This window comes from Cnephaeus nilssonii (assembly GCF_951640355.1).
Source record: "Cnephaeus nilssonii genome assembly, chromosome: 24".
In the NCBI taxonomy this organism is placed as follows: domain Eukaryota; kingdom Metazoa; phylum Chordata; class Mammalia; order Chiroptera; family Vespertilionidae; genus Cnephaeus; species Cnephaeus nilssonii.
The window spans coordinates 2,392,021-2,407,876 of NC_137095.1; positions in this window are offsets into that span (position 1 = coordinate 2,392,021).

Below are 15,856 nucleotides of genomic sequence, written 5' to 3' on the forward strand. Positions count from 1 at the left end.
CTCATATGGCTTCTCTCCAGTGTGGACTTTCAGATGTTTAATAAGGCGAGATTTTCGGCTAAAAGACTTCCCACATTCAGTACACTCATATGGCTTCTCTCCAGTGTGGACTTTCAGATGTTTAATAAGGTAAGATTTTCGGCTAAAAGACTTCCCACATTCAGTACACTCATATGGCTTCTCTCCAGTGTGGACTTTCCGATGTATAATAAGGCTATATTTTTGGCTAAAAGACTTCCCACATTCAGCACACTCATATGGCTTCTCTCCAGTGTGGACTTTCTGGTGTATAATAAGGTTAGATTTTTGGCTAAAAGATTTCCCACATTCAGTACACTCATATGGCTTCTCTCCAGTGTGAAATCTCTGGTGTTTAACTAATGTACTTCTTTCACTGAAGGGCTTCCCACATTCAGTACACTCATATGGCTGCTCTCCAGTGTGAACTCTCTGGTGATTAATGACTGTACTTCTTGCACTGAAGGACTTCCCACATTCACTACACTCATATGGCTTCTCTCCAGTGTGGACTTTCAGATGTTTAATAAGGTTAGATTTTTGGCTAAAAGGCTTCCCACATTCAGTACACTCATATGGCTTCTCTCCAGTGTGAACTCTCTGCTGTTTAACTAATGTACTTCTTTCACTGAAGGGCTTCCCACATTCAGTACACTCATATGGCTGCTCTCCAGTATGAACTCTGAGATGTACAGTGAGGTGAACTCTTAGACGGAAGGAAACCCCACATTCACTACACTCATACATCTCTTCTCCAGGGTGAACTCTCTTATGTCCAATGAGGTTAAAGAATCGTCTAAACATTTTCCTACATTTCTTACACTCATAAATCACTTCTTCAGAAAATTCACCCTGACTTTGAACAACTTTCAGGATGTGGCTGGCAGCATTTTCACAGTCACCCCACTGGTGATGACTTTTACCATCAAGAAATTCCTGTGAAATCTCACTGCCACAGTGTAGCTCCTCGGTGTTGAGAGTGGCCTGGTGCTGGGGAAGCTCTGAGTTGTATCGCAAATCTTCCCCAACCTCCCTGCAGGTTGAAGGCAACATCGATAAGTAGAAGCTGCACCTGCTCACATAGGATGCCCTGTCCATACCTTGTTTCCAGGGCTCCTCTCCACATTCATTCCTCTCTTGCTGGTGAGGGTTTGCACTGAAACAGAAGTCTCCAACACATGCGTCACTACAGAAGGCTTTCTGCTCAAAGTATGCTGAAGGTGACTCAGTCAGGTGCAAAATATCCTTTAACGCAGAGAAACACCACTTACACAGAAGGGTCTTCTGGGTGGCTGGAGCTGTCTTAGAAGCCCTGTCCCGTGACTCTCCTTGTATAGATACAATCTGATCAGAACAGACCACCTCATCATCCATTTTATGCCAACAACCTGAAAAGTGAGAAAGGGTGAGGAAATGAATGTTGAATGTCATGACAGTGGGAAGTCCCATTGCAAAAGTGTGTTACACATCACACGTTGGTTCCATGAAAATATCTGAAAATAAGAGATGTGCAGGAAGGATTAATAAGAGGCTCTTGTGACTTTTTGGGCTAATGAAGATCACAACACAGAGAGGCCTCACGAGAAATATGACATAAATAAGGCAAGCACCACATGGATTAGAATATGGATCTCCAGCTAATCCTTCAACTAATGGCATTCAGCAGGGCTTGCCTGCTAAAGATGAGTGTGAGCTGTGCAAGAGGTTGCTTCCATCTTACTCCAAGTAAAATTCAATAAAGGAGTAGCTGGTTTCAAAGAATACTTAGCACATATGTGCTTCTCTTAACATATGTGCAAGTCAATGTTGCAGAATACTGCATAGGCACCAGTGCAGAGGAACAGGTGAAGAGGTGAGCCGTCAGCACTGGCCAGAGAAACACAGCTTGCTATAGTATTCAGGGAAGAAAATATTAAAAACATCTGAATGAGGGCCTTACAAAAACAGCACATGGTTCATGTAGGTAAAGACCATAACACGGCACAGGCTGCCACAAAGAACCCTTACCTAGAGAAAGAGGGCAGAAGTTGAAGCCATGCATGAGGACACTGTCAGCCTCCCATGGAAAGAAAGTGAAAGCTGGGACCCATTAAGCTCACTGCCAGACGCCTCACTCCCTGACACTTCCTGTACTTTTTGAGGTTACGGGTGTTAGGGTTGTTTGTGGAGTCCTTTGCTCAGGGCTCCCCATCCAGCTCATCCCTGGCAGCCACGGCACATTTGACAGGGCAGTTGGAGACATTAGCAGACACCATGTTCTGGCTGTGGGAGAGAGAAAGCTACAGCTGAGCCATAAAGTAAGAGAGGTATCACCTCAGGACACTGGGAGAACGTGAAGGTCTTACCTACAGATGACACAAGTGCGAACACTTCCAGCATCACATCGCAGTACAGAAGTCTCTGAGCCTCATCAAGGAGCCCCCACTCCTCCTGAGAGAAGGCAATGGCCACGTCCTCAAAGTTCACATCCTGTCATAATGGGGACAGTACAGCTCATGATCAGAGTTACTCCTAACAATATAAGTCTATCCTACTACCCACCCTCCACACACATCTGCTCTTTCCACCCTACACATCAGAGAAAATACCAGCCCTTCATCCCATGAAACCCACTGACTTCTACTTCTTATTTTCCTGCTGATATTTTTCTTCCAACAACAATTAAGGCAGTTGAGCAGATAGAAGATACCTGAGCTCTGGACCTCCCATGTACGCCACACTGCCTCTTATCAATACAGTGGGTGTCAATATATAGGTTAGAGATATGTTGGCCATAAAGAGAGTGTGAGTGATTTGATACTGTTTTCTCAGGAAATAGCATTGTAGTCCCTCAGATTGTTGCAATAAGACACCAAAAACATGGCATCACACTTCACCCTCTTGACCCCAATCCCAATGTGCTGAGGCCATTGCTTTGTACTGCCTGCTGCACATAGTTCCTTGAAAAACACTTCTCTCACAGAGCTTCATTCCTGGAGGTACAACTTCAAATAAAATGAAAATATGCCGTAGTGTGGATACATTATTTCCTAATCACCTTCTTTTCCAAAATTATAGTTCACCACCTCCATACTCTATTTCTCTCTTACCCTTCTTCCTTACCCGTGCCAGTGGAGGTTTACAAGCCTGGATAACACTGATTAATGCTATCTCATTCCTTTCAACCAGTGCGTCTCAACCAACAACAAAAGACAGGTGGTTAGTTAAATAGTACCTAAGCTCTTAACCTAGAATGTAGCACCCAAACTCCTCTCTTTACAGGCAATTACCCTAAAGTTCACCTTATTGTTACATCCAGGGACCACCAGAAACAGACTCTTCCTTCATTCACTCTATGTCAATGTCATGGTGTTGAGGCCATGAATTCACCTTCCCTCTCCGAGTGCACATCCCTCTTTCTACCACACCTCTCTCAAACCTGCACTTCCACAGGCCCAGCCCCCATCCTCATCTTCTGGCCTTTTAATTATTACTCAGCATGTGTGGTCAGAGGATGGTTGCCATATTGAATCAGAATCAAGCACTACCCACACTCTGATAGTCCACACTCATAGAGGCAGCCTTGATTCCTGCTATGTAGGCCTCTCCATGACTGTTTATTTCCTTCCACCTCAACTATTAAAAACAACCATCAGATCTCAGATATCCAGAGCCCACCTCCTGTGATGCTGCACTTGATGTCCCTTCACTAGTCACAGCCAACAACTCTCACTTAACCTTCACTCAAGTCCCAGCCCTGATGGCCCTCTGCACCATGCCCAGTGAGTCTCACAGATGACCACTCAAGCCTCGTAGATAATCCACAAGACTGACTGCAACTCCCCACAGCCAGGCCACACCAAGAGTCACAAGAAAATCCTGGTGAGAGTTTAGAAAAGTTGATATGTACCAGCCTCAGTCTCATCTTGTTTGAATTACTCTTTGGCCTCCAATTAATCTCAGGTCCACGCACCTTTTAAAGGCTTTGGCCACTGCTAAACGATTATCTCTCCCCCACACTCTACAGGACAGCGTCTGACCCTAAGCTGTGTTGTGACACCCCCTTCTCACAAACAGTGGCCCCAGGAAGAAAGCCATTGCTCAGGCTCACACTGTCCCTTCTGAACTACTACTACCATTAACAACCTGATCATGATCCCCTGTATTAAAGTGATATACTGTCCTAGATGATGTGTCTCATTTGGGTGAGCACAGACCCATGCACTGATGTGAGGTCACATGCCTGGGTTGAGGGCTTGATCCCCAGTGCGGGGGGGGGGGGGGGTTGCAGGAGGCAGCCCATCAATGATTCTCTCTCATCATTCATGTTTCTATCTCTTCTTCTCCCTTCCTCTCTGAAATCAATAAAGAAATATATATATTTTTTAAATTGGCAAAATTTTCTGACCAGACTTTTCAACCAAAGAGATAAAGGCGGTGTAAATCAATGCATAAAGAAATGTTCACCATAAAACTGTCTTAAGGGAATGGGTTTAAAACAAGTTAACACTATACTGATTTTCTGGCTTGCAATTTAAAAATACTAAATATTGCATGAGCTCACAGGGATAAATAAAAACTAGAATTTTCATCATTGTGGGTGTCTGGAAAGGCAAAGGGAATAACCATTTTAGTTCAAAGTTCTGCATGTCTTAAAAAGTAAAACCCTCACCTACACTACAACAGTTAGATAAGTAAAACATACATTTACATAAAGAACTGAACCCAATATTCCCTGAAAATTTATTTATAATACCCCAAACCTGAAAATAACAAAAACTATAGTCAGATCAATAGACAAAGTGGTTATTGACAGAACACAGTACACTCAGCAATAAAAAATAATAAACTTTTCACATAAGAATGAGAGTTCAATCACAAAATAACTGTGTAGCATGAAAGAGTTCAATATTTGTTAAGGTTTACACAAATTATAGTGTTTCTAATGGGTTTAAAACAAAACTAATAATATGGAAAATATGAACTAATCTTTTCACGAAAGGAAAATGAGTGACTGTATTTAGAGCCGGGAAGGCAGTAAGAGAGATTACAAAAGGGCAGGAGGTAAATTTAGGGTGTACTAAAGAAGGTTTAGAGTTGTTGGTATGAAAATTAATACAATAGTTAGTAAATAATAACACCAAGAATAATCTCTTCCCTGGCCATTGCACTTAAGTTGGTTGGGCAGCATCCCTTGCCCTGAAAGCTCACTGGTTCCAGTCCAGGTCAGGGCACACGCCTACCTGGATGCTTTAATCTCTTAAAGGAAACATTAAGAATTAAGACGCTGCCCTGCTCAGGGGTCTCAGTGTGTTGGAGCATCCTCCCGTAAAGCGTACCCCCAGAAACAGATGGCTTGTTTGATTCATGCTAAGGGAACTTAACTAACGAGTTTGCAAATTAAATTCTTGTTCACAAAGACAAGGAGGAGGCAATTGATCCATGTTTCCTTTTTTATCGATGCTTCTTCTTTTTTCTTTTCTTTCTCTGTCTCTCTCCCTTTCTCTCTCTCTCTCTCTCAAATTAATAAACAATTCCCTGGGACAGAATTTTTAAAAATAAGCTGTATATGTTTCAAGTACAAATGGTTAAATCTAAACCTCTATCTCTAGAACAGTTGTCAGAATCGCCTGAACTCAGTGGAAGTCTGTCTCCTTTCATGTAAGAGGCTAAAAGAATAAATATCATGGATTTCTGAAAACAAAAGCAAACAAAAAACACACACAGTATTAGTGTCAAAGTCATGATCCCCACCTTGTTTTTATTTAAGCCCATAAATCTGATGGTTTCTTTACGTTTTTAACTTCGGTTAGTCTTTGAGTGATAAAAATTAACTTCCCCACGGGAGAAGCTGTTACTGAGGGATTCCAACATAACTTTATTTATTTATTTATTTTTAAAAAATATATTTTATTGCTTTTTTACAGAGAGGAAGGGAGAGGGATAGAGAGTTAGAAACATCAATGAGAGAGAAACATAAATAAGCTTCCTTCTGCATACCCCCTACTGGGGTTGTGCCCGCAACCAAGGTACATGCTCTTGACCGGAATCGAACCTGGGACCTTTCAGTCCACAGGCCGACGCTCTATCCACTGAGCCAAACCGGTTAGGGTTCCAACATAACTTTAGACACGGGAGTGAGCAGAGCCCATGGTGAACTAGAAACTGTTCTTTCCCCAGTGAGACCCATGTTTTAATGCCTATAAATACAGCCAGTGACACAGGAGGCACCAGTCAGCCAACTTGCAGTCTTTCTTAAAGCAGAGAATCCTCTGGGGTTCACGTGGAGGCTGGTGCTGGGATTGGAAAGATGACTTCCTGAGACAGATGTATTGTAAGTGTCTAAGGCTCCTCAGGATGTCACATAGTATTCCATCTATTGCATATCCTGCCCATTACTGTGTCCTCCAGCCAGTTTTTTGAAATTCTGTGGAAGCTGACCGTCATCACTGTCTCCTTGTACATTTCTGTGTTTGTCATTTTCCTCTGGAGAGCTATCCTTGTGGTGAGTAAACTTAAAGCACCTTCCAGATGCATTTTTACTCCTAAATAAGCAAATGTGTTTAAGCTCATGGATTCTTCATGTGCATTCAGGGCTGTAAATTTCCCGCTGGCAATGATTTTTCTGAAGGGGCTGCCCATCAGCCCTTCTGAAGGCAGGAAATTGTCAACTACTGCTAACCTAGACTTCACTTAACGTATTATTAAATGCTTAGACTTAAAGAACACTGGTGGAGGATGTTAACAATAGTACATATGGTAAAAATTGAGAAAAAGTATATTGTTTTTAGAATTCAAAAGCAAGTGTTCCATATGGCAAAGAAGTCACTGGAGTCATTGAGGAATGAGTGAAATTCAAACATATGTCTTAGAGGCTGCACTATCCTCCTATTGGTTAGGATAATGAATTAACTTTACAGTAGACAAAAATCCTGAGCAGATATTTTAACAGAGAAGATAAAGACAATGTAAAGAAATGCATAAGAAATGATCACCATCAAACATTTTTACAGAAATGGAATGAAAACAAAAGCAAGTTAATAATACTCGACGATAGGACTAGTATTTAAAAAGATTAACCTTCAAATGTGCTGGCAGGGTTGTAGAAAAATGGAATTTTCATTACTGTGGGTGGGTAAGGAGGCACAGTGATTGACCATTTTAGATCACAGTTCCCCAGATGTTAAAATATAACACATTCACTGACACTGGAACAGTTTGGTAAGTAACACATACACCTGTAGAAAGAACTCAACACAATATTCCCAACTGTTTTATTTATAAAACCCCAAACATAGAATTCACTGAAACCATAGGCAGCTCAATAGTTAAAGTGGTTACCCATAGAATACAATATTTCCTGGAAATAAATATTTACATAAACATTAGTGTCGAATCTCATAATATCTGTGTAGCATGAAGGAAGCCAGTGTTTCTTAAAGAGAATACACCTTTTAGTACCCACAAAATTATGAAAAATGTGAACTACTCTATTGTACAGGAAGGTCAATCAATGCCTGCATGGAGGGCTGGAGGCAGAAAGATTACAAAAGGACTAGAGGTAAATACAGAGTGTAGCAAAGTAGGTTTAACGTTGTTGCTACTGAAAATAATACAATAATTAATAAAGAAGAACACAAAATATAAACTCTCCATGGCCACTGTGCCTCATTTTCTTGGGTGTGATCACATTAACGGAAAACCACTACTTTGATTCCAGGTCAGGGCACAGGCCCAGGTTGTGGTCTGGATGCCCAGAATTGGGCATGCAGGAGGCAGCTGATCAATGATTCTCTCTCATTGATCTCTCTCTGAAATCATAAAAGTATATCATAAAAAAAAAACAACTATTAACATCAAATTCAATAGGAATGCTGACTACATACCAAAGACTTCCTGGGACAGATTGCAGGGTGATCCTTCCTCTACCTTTGCCTTCTTGCCTGTTGAGCAACTACATTATGTGAACACCCTAGAGGGGCCAGGGAATACACAACACCATTGGGTTATTCTGCCAATGACGTCAGCTACACGGAACAGTTTTGGAGGTCCTGTAATGTCTGCACATAAAGGCAACACAAGCCACAGGCCCCAGAACATCTGTGGCCTTATGTTCAGAAGAGGCACTTATCACCTAATTTCCTGCAGGCTTTCCCACTCACCATTGAAACAGTGTTTCTGTCCTCATTGTGGTTCCACCTCAGAGACTTACAACAAATGACACCAGCCTATGAAATGTCATACTTCCTGGCACATGTCTCCTTGGCAGGACATGGAGAGCAGGTTTCCTAAACATTGCTGAGGCTTATGTAGTACATACTGTGAACAGAGAACCTGATTCATATTGGTCACAGAAGCAGAGCAAAGGTCTCCTCTTCAGACTGACCTTTGCCGTCACCAATAATCGAGGCAGTAGGCTGAAAATTAAATGCAGAAAGTCACGTAGCCTTTCCTTTATGGCCATGGGCCGCAATAAGTAATAAGCCAAGATTGGACAGAAAGTGATTTCCGAAAAAAGAAAAAAAAAGAAAGTGATTTCCGGACATTATGTTGTCCCTTTCAAACCACATACACTTTTGGATAAACATAATATCTATTCATCTCTACATGCTGAAAGATCACATTTGTGTTTGCAAATCATCTGTGGCAATGAATAAAATCAAAATTAAAGGTACAAATGTAAAATTACCTTTACAAAGATTCTAAACTAGAGCACAGGAGAACAAGGGGTTTGCAGGTTGGCGAATAAGAATCCCACCAAATTTATCAAAGCATAATGTGCGGACCACTATGTCCCTGAAAGAGGTAGCACCTCTTATCTGAGAAGGGGTGCTCGGGATGAATCCTGGGTCAGGTCCATTTTCTCATCACAGAGAAATGAGTGAAGATACTGCCAAGAGCGAGGAGGAACCATAATTACTTCCAGCAGAAGTGAGAACACAGAATACATTCCCCTGGGAATCCAGGGATGGTTACCGATGCTCACTGCTCAGGTGAGTCAGGTGTTAGAGGTGAAATCTCTTCAGTGATAAAGAGACACTGACATCATTTGGGTGGTAGGTCTGGGCATGTTACCAAGTACAATGCAGCTCCTTCAAGTCTCACTTGTACCTCAAATTTATGAGTAATCTAGCAGAGTGTATGTTCCCATAACAGGGGTTTACATTTATGGAAAGGGTCTCATAGAGCCCCTTAAGTGTTCTTATAATTAGTGAGAAAAATAATCCGTTCCCTGCACATTTATGGCTTTTCTACAGTGTGAACTCTGCGGTGTTTAGTGAGGGCAGCCCTTTCCCTGAAATGCTTCCCACATTCACTACACTCATATGGCGTTTCTCCAGTGTGAACTCTGTGGTGTACAGTGAGGTCAGACCTTTGAATGAAAGACTTCCCACAGTCACTACACTCATATGGCTTTTCTCCAGTGTGAACTCTGTGGTGTCTAGTGAGGATAGACCTTTGAATGAAGGACTTTCCACATTCACTGAACTTATACCGCTTTTCTCTAATGTGAACTCTGTTGTGTTTAATGAGAGCACGGCTTTCTCTGAAGACCTTCCCACAATCAGTACACTCACAGGGCTTTCCTACAGTGTGAACTCTCCCATGTTGTAAGTGGTTAAAGTTTTGTCTGAACACTTTCCCACATTTATTAGACTCATTAATCATATCTCTAGAGCTGAGACCTTTCTGATAAGCAACTTTCTGTTTCTGGCTGGCAGCTGTTTCACATGCAACCCACTGGTGATGTCTTTTTCCACGGAGACATTCCTGTGAACTCTCATTGTTACTGTGTGGCTCCTCAGTGTTAAAAGTGCCCTGTGCTGGAGAAGCCCTGTGGTGGCTGGGGAGTCCACCCCAACCTCAGTACTAGCTTCAGGCATGATAAGATTCTCTCTTGAGATTCCAGACAAGTAGAACCAGCAAGTTGTCACACACGAAGCACTCTCCATATCTTCTTTCCAGGGCTTCTCTCTACAGGCATCCTTCTGCTGCTGGTGAGGGTTTGCACTGAAACACAAGTCTCTCACACATGCATCACTTAAGAACACATTGTTCTCAAAGTATGCCACTTGTAACTCAGTCAGGTGCAAAATATCTTTTAACACCGAGAAGCACGGCTTACACAGATGGGTCCTCTGGGTGGCTGCAGCTGTCTTAGAAGCCCTGACCTGAGAGTCTCCTACAGATACACTGTGCTCAGAATAGGCCTCCCCATCATCCATTTTATGCCAAGGACCTGAAAACAGAGGAATGATGTGGAAATGAATGCTGACTGTGGTGACAGAGGGAAGTCCCATTATAAAACTGTGTTGCACATAATACATTCGTGTCATGCAACTGTCTGAAAATAGAAGACCTGAAAGTTGAACTGAAAAGATGGAACTGTGAAGTTCTTGACCACTGAAGATCACAAACAAGAAAGACTTCAACAGAAATAGAGCCAAAACCTGGCAAGCACCACACGGAAGAGAAGCGGACTGTCCACCTCATTCTGCTAACAGCATTCAGTAGATCTTCTCTGCTGGTGACATGGGCAAGCTGTGCAGAAGGTTGGTTACAAGTAAAATTCAATAAACAAGTAGCTGGTGTTGGAGGGGTATTTGAGCATGTATGTGCTCCTTATAACACTTGCGTAAGTCCATGTTGTAATATACTGCATAAAGAGATGTGCAGAGGAAAAAGTGATGATAAAAGGACACAATGGCGAAGGTAGACAATGCTAGGATGTCACCAATGAAATAACAAGTCAGCAAAGTGTCAAGTGTGGAAAAGAAAGGTACAAATGAGGTGTGGCCATTGGAACCTGCACCAAACACTGTTGTACAGGAGCAGGTTTCTGGTATAATCTGAACACCCTCCTTACGTCACACTTCCCCTCAGTTGCCACTCAGCCGGGCTAAGCATCCTCTAGGACCATCCTGTACGTTCACCCTGGAGAAACCCAGGGTTCTCCCTGCACCTTCTGTTCTAGAAGTATGTACAAACTAAATATTCTGAGTATCAATGAAAAGACAACAGGGGTGAGCAGCTATCACTTGCCCATAGCATTCAGCCTGCAATGGTATCCAGGGAAGGTGTACTTCAAACAATGATTGGGGGGTCTTACAAGAACAGCCCCTGGTTCATGTATGTAAAGAAGATAACTGACACAGGGTCTTTATCGACAGGGAAGGTGCAGAATTGGAAGCCATGGATCTGGATGGAGTCACCCTCCCTGGAGTGGAAGAGCAGGAGGGAACCCTTAAGCGGTCTGTAAGACTGCTGACACCCAGACACTTCCTGCAGTTTCTGAGGCAACTGGTGTCAGGGAGGTTCATGGAGTCTATTGCTCAGGACTCTGCACAGCTCAGCACTGGCAGCCACAGCCCATTTGACAAGACAGTGGGGGAAATTAGCTGAGCCCATGGTCTGGCTTTGAGAGAGAGAGAGTGCTAAGTATGGAGAATAATTAATGAGTGGGCATCACCTCAGGACACTAGGAGAGATGTGAAGGTCTTACCTACGATTGATACAAGTGCAAACACTTCCAGCATCACATCACAGTACAGACGTCTCTGAGCCTCATCAAGGATCTCCCACTCCTCCTGAGAGAAGGCAATGGCCACGTCCTCAAAGTTCATATCCTGTCATAATGGGCACAGCACATCCCATGATAAGATTCTCTCTTGAGATTCCAAGTCTGCCATACTACCCACCCTGCACATGCATATGCTCCCCTACTCCCCACATCAGAGAAGAAAGCAGCCCTTGGTCCCATTAAAGTCCATCTCTCCTTATATTCTTACTGATGCTGTGTCTTCCCACAACAATAAAGGCAGATGAACAGATACAAGTTACCTGTGCTCTCATCCTCAAATAGGAGTCACACTGCCCCCTTTCAATAATAGTTGGTGTCAGGAACATAGGGTAGGAGGTGACCTTGCACATAATTGGAATGTGATGGATTTGACTCTGGTCTTGTCAGGCAATACCCATGTTGTCCTGCAAATCGTCCCTCAAAGACACCAAACAACATAGTAATGCCCATTGCACTTCTGACTCCAATCCCACTTTGCTGAGGCCATCACTCTTCATTACCTGCTGCCCATAGTTCTTTGATCCACACTTGTCTCACACAGCTTCATTCCCAGAGGCACCACTTCCCTGGTAACACAAATGAGCCATGGCGAGGACAGAGTGTTTTCTAATCAGCTTCTTTCCCCAAATTCTAGTTCACTACCTCTGTAGTACATTTCTCTCTCACCCTTCTCTCTTCTCCTTTCCCCATGCCGGTGGGGATTTTCACGTGCAGGTGACACTGATGTATGCTATCTCATTCCTAGTGTTCACTGGGTCAGCCCTCAACAAGAAATGGCAGGTGGGCACACATATGGCCCCTAAGCTCTACACTTGTCATGTAGCACCACAGCAACCCATCTTGTTAGAAATTATCCTAAAATTCCCCATATCATATCATAAAGACACCATCAGAGATGGACTCCCTTTTCATTCATTTGTACGTCATTGTTAGTGTCCTGCCGCTTTGCTTTTAGTCCCAGGGACCACACTGATGTCATCATCCCCTGTGTGTGATTGTGCCGCACAGCCCGGGTTCCCCACCTGCCACACTGACATAGAGGGCACCTCCCATACTGTCCTCTGTGTCACTGCATGCTGTGCCCTCAAGAGAACCTTGGCTGCTTGTCCTCACAGGTCCCTAGGCTGTGCTGGTGTTCAGATGTGTGCTAATTCAACTGGAGACCTTCCGGATATTTTTCTGGATAAAGCCTGGGTCTTGGCTGTCCTGTAAACCATCCCCAAACGACCCTCAGCCCTTTGCCCAGGCCGGCCACAAACCCCAGCAGGTCCCCTCACCCTGATGTTGGCGTGGCCAGCCTGTAAACAGCCCTCAGCCCCTCGCTCAGGCTGGCAACACCCTCAGATCAGGGCCCAGATCAGGGCTCATGCAGGAGGCAACCAATCAAAGTGTTCCTCTCACTTTGATGTTTCTCTCTGTCTTTCCCTTTCTCTTCCAAATTCTCTAAAAGTCAATGGAAACATATCCTTAGGCGAGGAGAAAGAAAGAAAGAAAAAGAAAGAAAGAAAGAAAGAAAGAAAGAAAGAAAGAAAGAAAGAAAGAAAGAAAGAAGGAAGGAAGGAAGGAAGGAAGGAAGGAAGGAAGGAAGGAAGGAAGGAAGGAAGGAAGGAAGGAAAGAAAGAAAGAAAGAAAGAAAGAAAGAAAGAAAGAAAGAAAGAAAGAAAGAAAGAAAGAAAGAAGAAAGAAAGAAAGAAAGAAAGAAAGAAAGAAAGAAAGAAAGAAAGAAAGAAAGAAAAAGAAAGAAAGAAAGAAAGAAAGAAAGAAAGAAAGAAAGAAAGAAAGAAAGAAAGAAAGAAAGAGAGAAGGAAATGCATATCCTATGAAAGACACATCTTGAAAATGCCTAAAGAAAGTTGTACTTTTTTCTCGGTGAAGGGACTGGAGTCGTGTTGATGAAAACACCTTGGTGCCTGCGGTGACTGGCAGTGGCTGCAGCAGCAGGGTGATGGGGCTGGTGCCTTCCCCTGACCAGCCCGGTTGCCTCCCACAAAGGGAGGCCAGACTGCGGCTTAGGCCCGCTTCCCGTGGGGATTGGGCCTAAGCCATCAGTAGGACATCCCCTGAGGGCTCCCAGTATATAAGAGGGGGCAGGTCGGGCTGAGGGACCCCCCACCCCCAGTGCATGAATTTCATGCACCGGGCCCTTAGTCTATACTAATAAAAAGGTAGTATGCTAATTAGACCAGGAGACATTTTGGACATCCTTCCAGACAAAGCCATGGTGGTGGGGCTAAGGCAGAGGCGGTTAGGGGTGATCAGGCCAGGAGGGGAAGGCATTTCAGGTGATCAGGCCAGCAGGAGTGGCCAGTTGGGGGCGAGTAGGCCGGCGGCTGGGGGCAGGTGGGGGGAAGCAGGCTGGCAGGGGGACAGTTGGGGACAATCAGGTCAGCAGGGGGACAGTTGGGGGCAAGCAGGTCGGAAGGGGGACAGTTGGGGGCAAGCAGGTCGGAAGGGGAACTGTTGGGGGCAGGCAGGCCAGCAGGGGGGGAAGTTAAGGGTGAGCAAGCTGGTGTGGGGGCAGTTGGGGGTGAACAGGCCGGCAGGCAGGGCCAGCTGAGGGTGAGAAGGCCAGCGGGGCGGGATAGTTGGGAGCGAGCAGGTCAGCAAGCAGAGTGGTTAGGGGCGATCAGGCAGGCAGGCAGGTGAGCGGTTAGGAGCCAGCGGTCCTGGATAGCACGAGGGATATCTGACTGCCGGTTTAGGCCTGATCCCACAGGGGATCCCAGATTGGAGAGGGTGCAGGCCAGGCTGAGGGACATTCCCCCCCTACCCCCACGCCCATGCACAAAATTCATGCACTGGGCCTCTAGTATATATATATATATATATATATATATATATATATATATATATATATATACATACACTGAGTGGCCAGGTAATTATGATCTCTGAATGCATGATAATCTGCCCACTCAGTATATATCCTATATAATAAAAGGTTACTATGCAATTTGTCACCTCAATCAGGAGTTCAACCAGCAGGCAGGCTGGTCAACTGCCCATGTCCCCTCCCCCCATGCCCCTGGTCAGGCTTGCCGGACCCCAGCTGCGCACCAGGGTGTGTATATATATATATATATATATATATATATATATATATATACACACACACACACACACACACACACACACACACACACACACTGAGTGGCCAGATTATTATGCGTTCAGAGATCATGATAATCTGTCCACTTTGTGTGTGAGAGAGAGAGAGATCTCTTTTTTGTTCCATTAATTTTATACATTGTTATAATTGATATATATATAGTAGGACTTTGGGTTATGTTGGAGATGTGTTCCTATCGCACGACGTAATGCAATTTTCGCTGTAATTCAAAACCCTCCTACATAGGCACCTACGTCACTCACATGGCACACATACACAGCAGAAACGAAGTGAAACAGTAAAAAAAATTTAAAAGAAAAATAACAATTCCTGACCTTTACTTGGGATAAATAAATAATAAAAAGCATAAAGGACATATGTACATATAAGGGTAAATACTGGATTATCCTTACCTTTACTACTGTTGTTGGCTTGCACACTCGAGGTTGCAAAGTGGGGAAAGACAGGCTTACACTAGGCTGCTGCGGGGAGGAGGTTTGAGAGGCAGAACCTGCAGAAGATGCATGTGATACAGGGTCAGGTGAGTCCGGAGAGGCAGAACCTGCAGAAGGTGCTGGAGATACTGGGTCAGGTGAGTCCGGAGAGGCAGAACCTGCAGAAGGTGCTGGAGATCCTGGGTCAGGTGAGTCTGGAGAGGCAGAACCTGCAGAAGGTGCTGGAGATACTGGGTCAGGTGACTCTGGAGAAGCATATGAGGTAGAGGGTACGGGATCTGTTGCAGGCCTCTCCACCTTCGTAAAATAATGTTCGAGGCTAGTCTGAAAGGATACCTTCTTCTTGTCCTCCCAAATCTACTTGTAACACCACAGGCTGTCCATGACCCCTCTGGCAACCTTAGTGTACCTGTCACTGTTGGGGTCCTGAGCCTCAAACCTTGCCAAGGCATCCTCTATCATGGCAAAGGCCCCCGCTAATTCCTTGCTTGTAAATCTCCTGGGCTCTGGAGTTGGTGTATCTTCCTCTTCAATGAACTGCTGTTTTAGTTGAGTGAGGTCCTCGGCAGATAGCTCCTCTCCATGAGATGCCAGCAGCTCTGTGACATCCTCAGCCTCCACCTCCAAATCAAGCTGCTTACTCAACTCAACAACATTCTTGATGACCACCTCAACTGAATCCTCAAAGCCATGGAAATCATTCACAAACTGGGG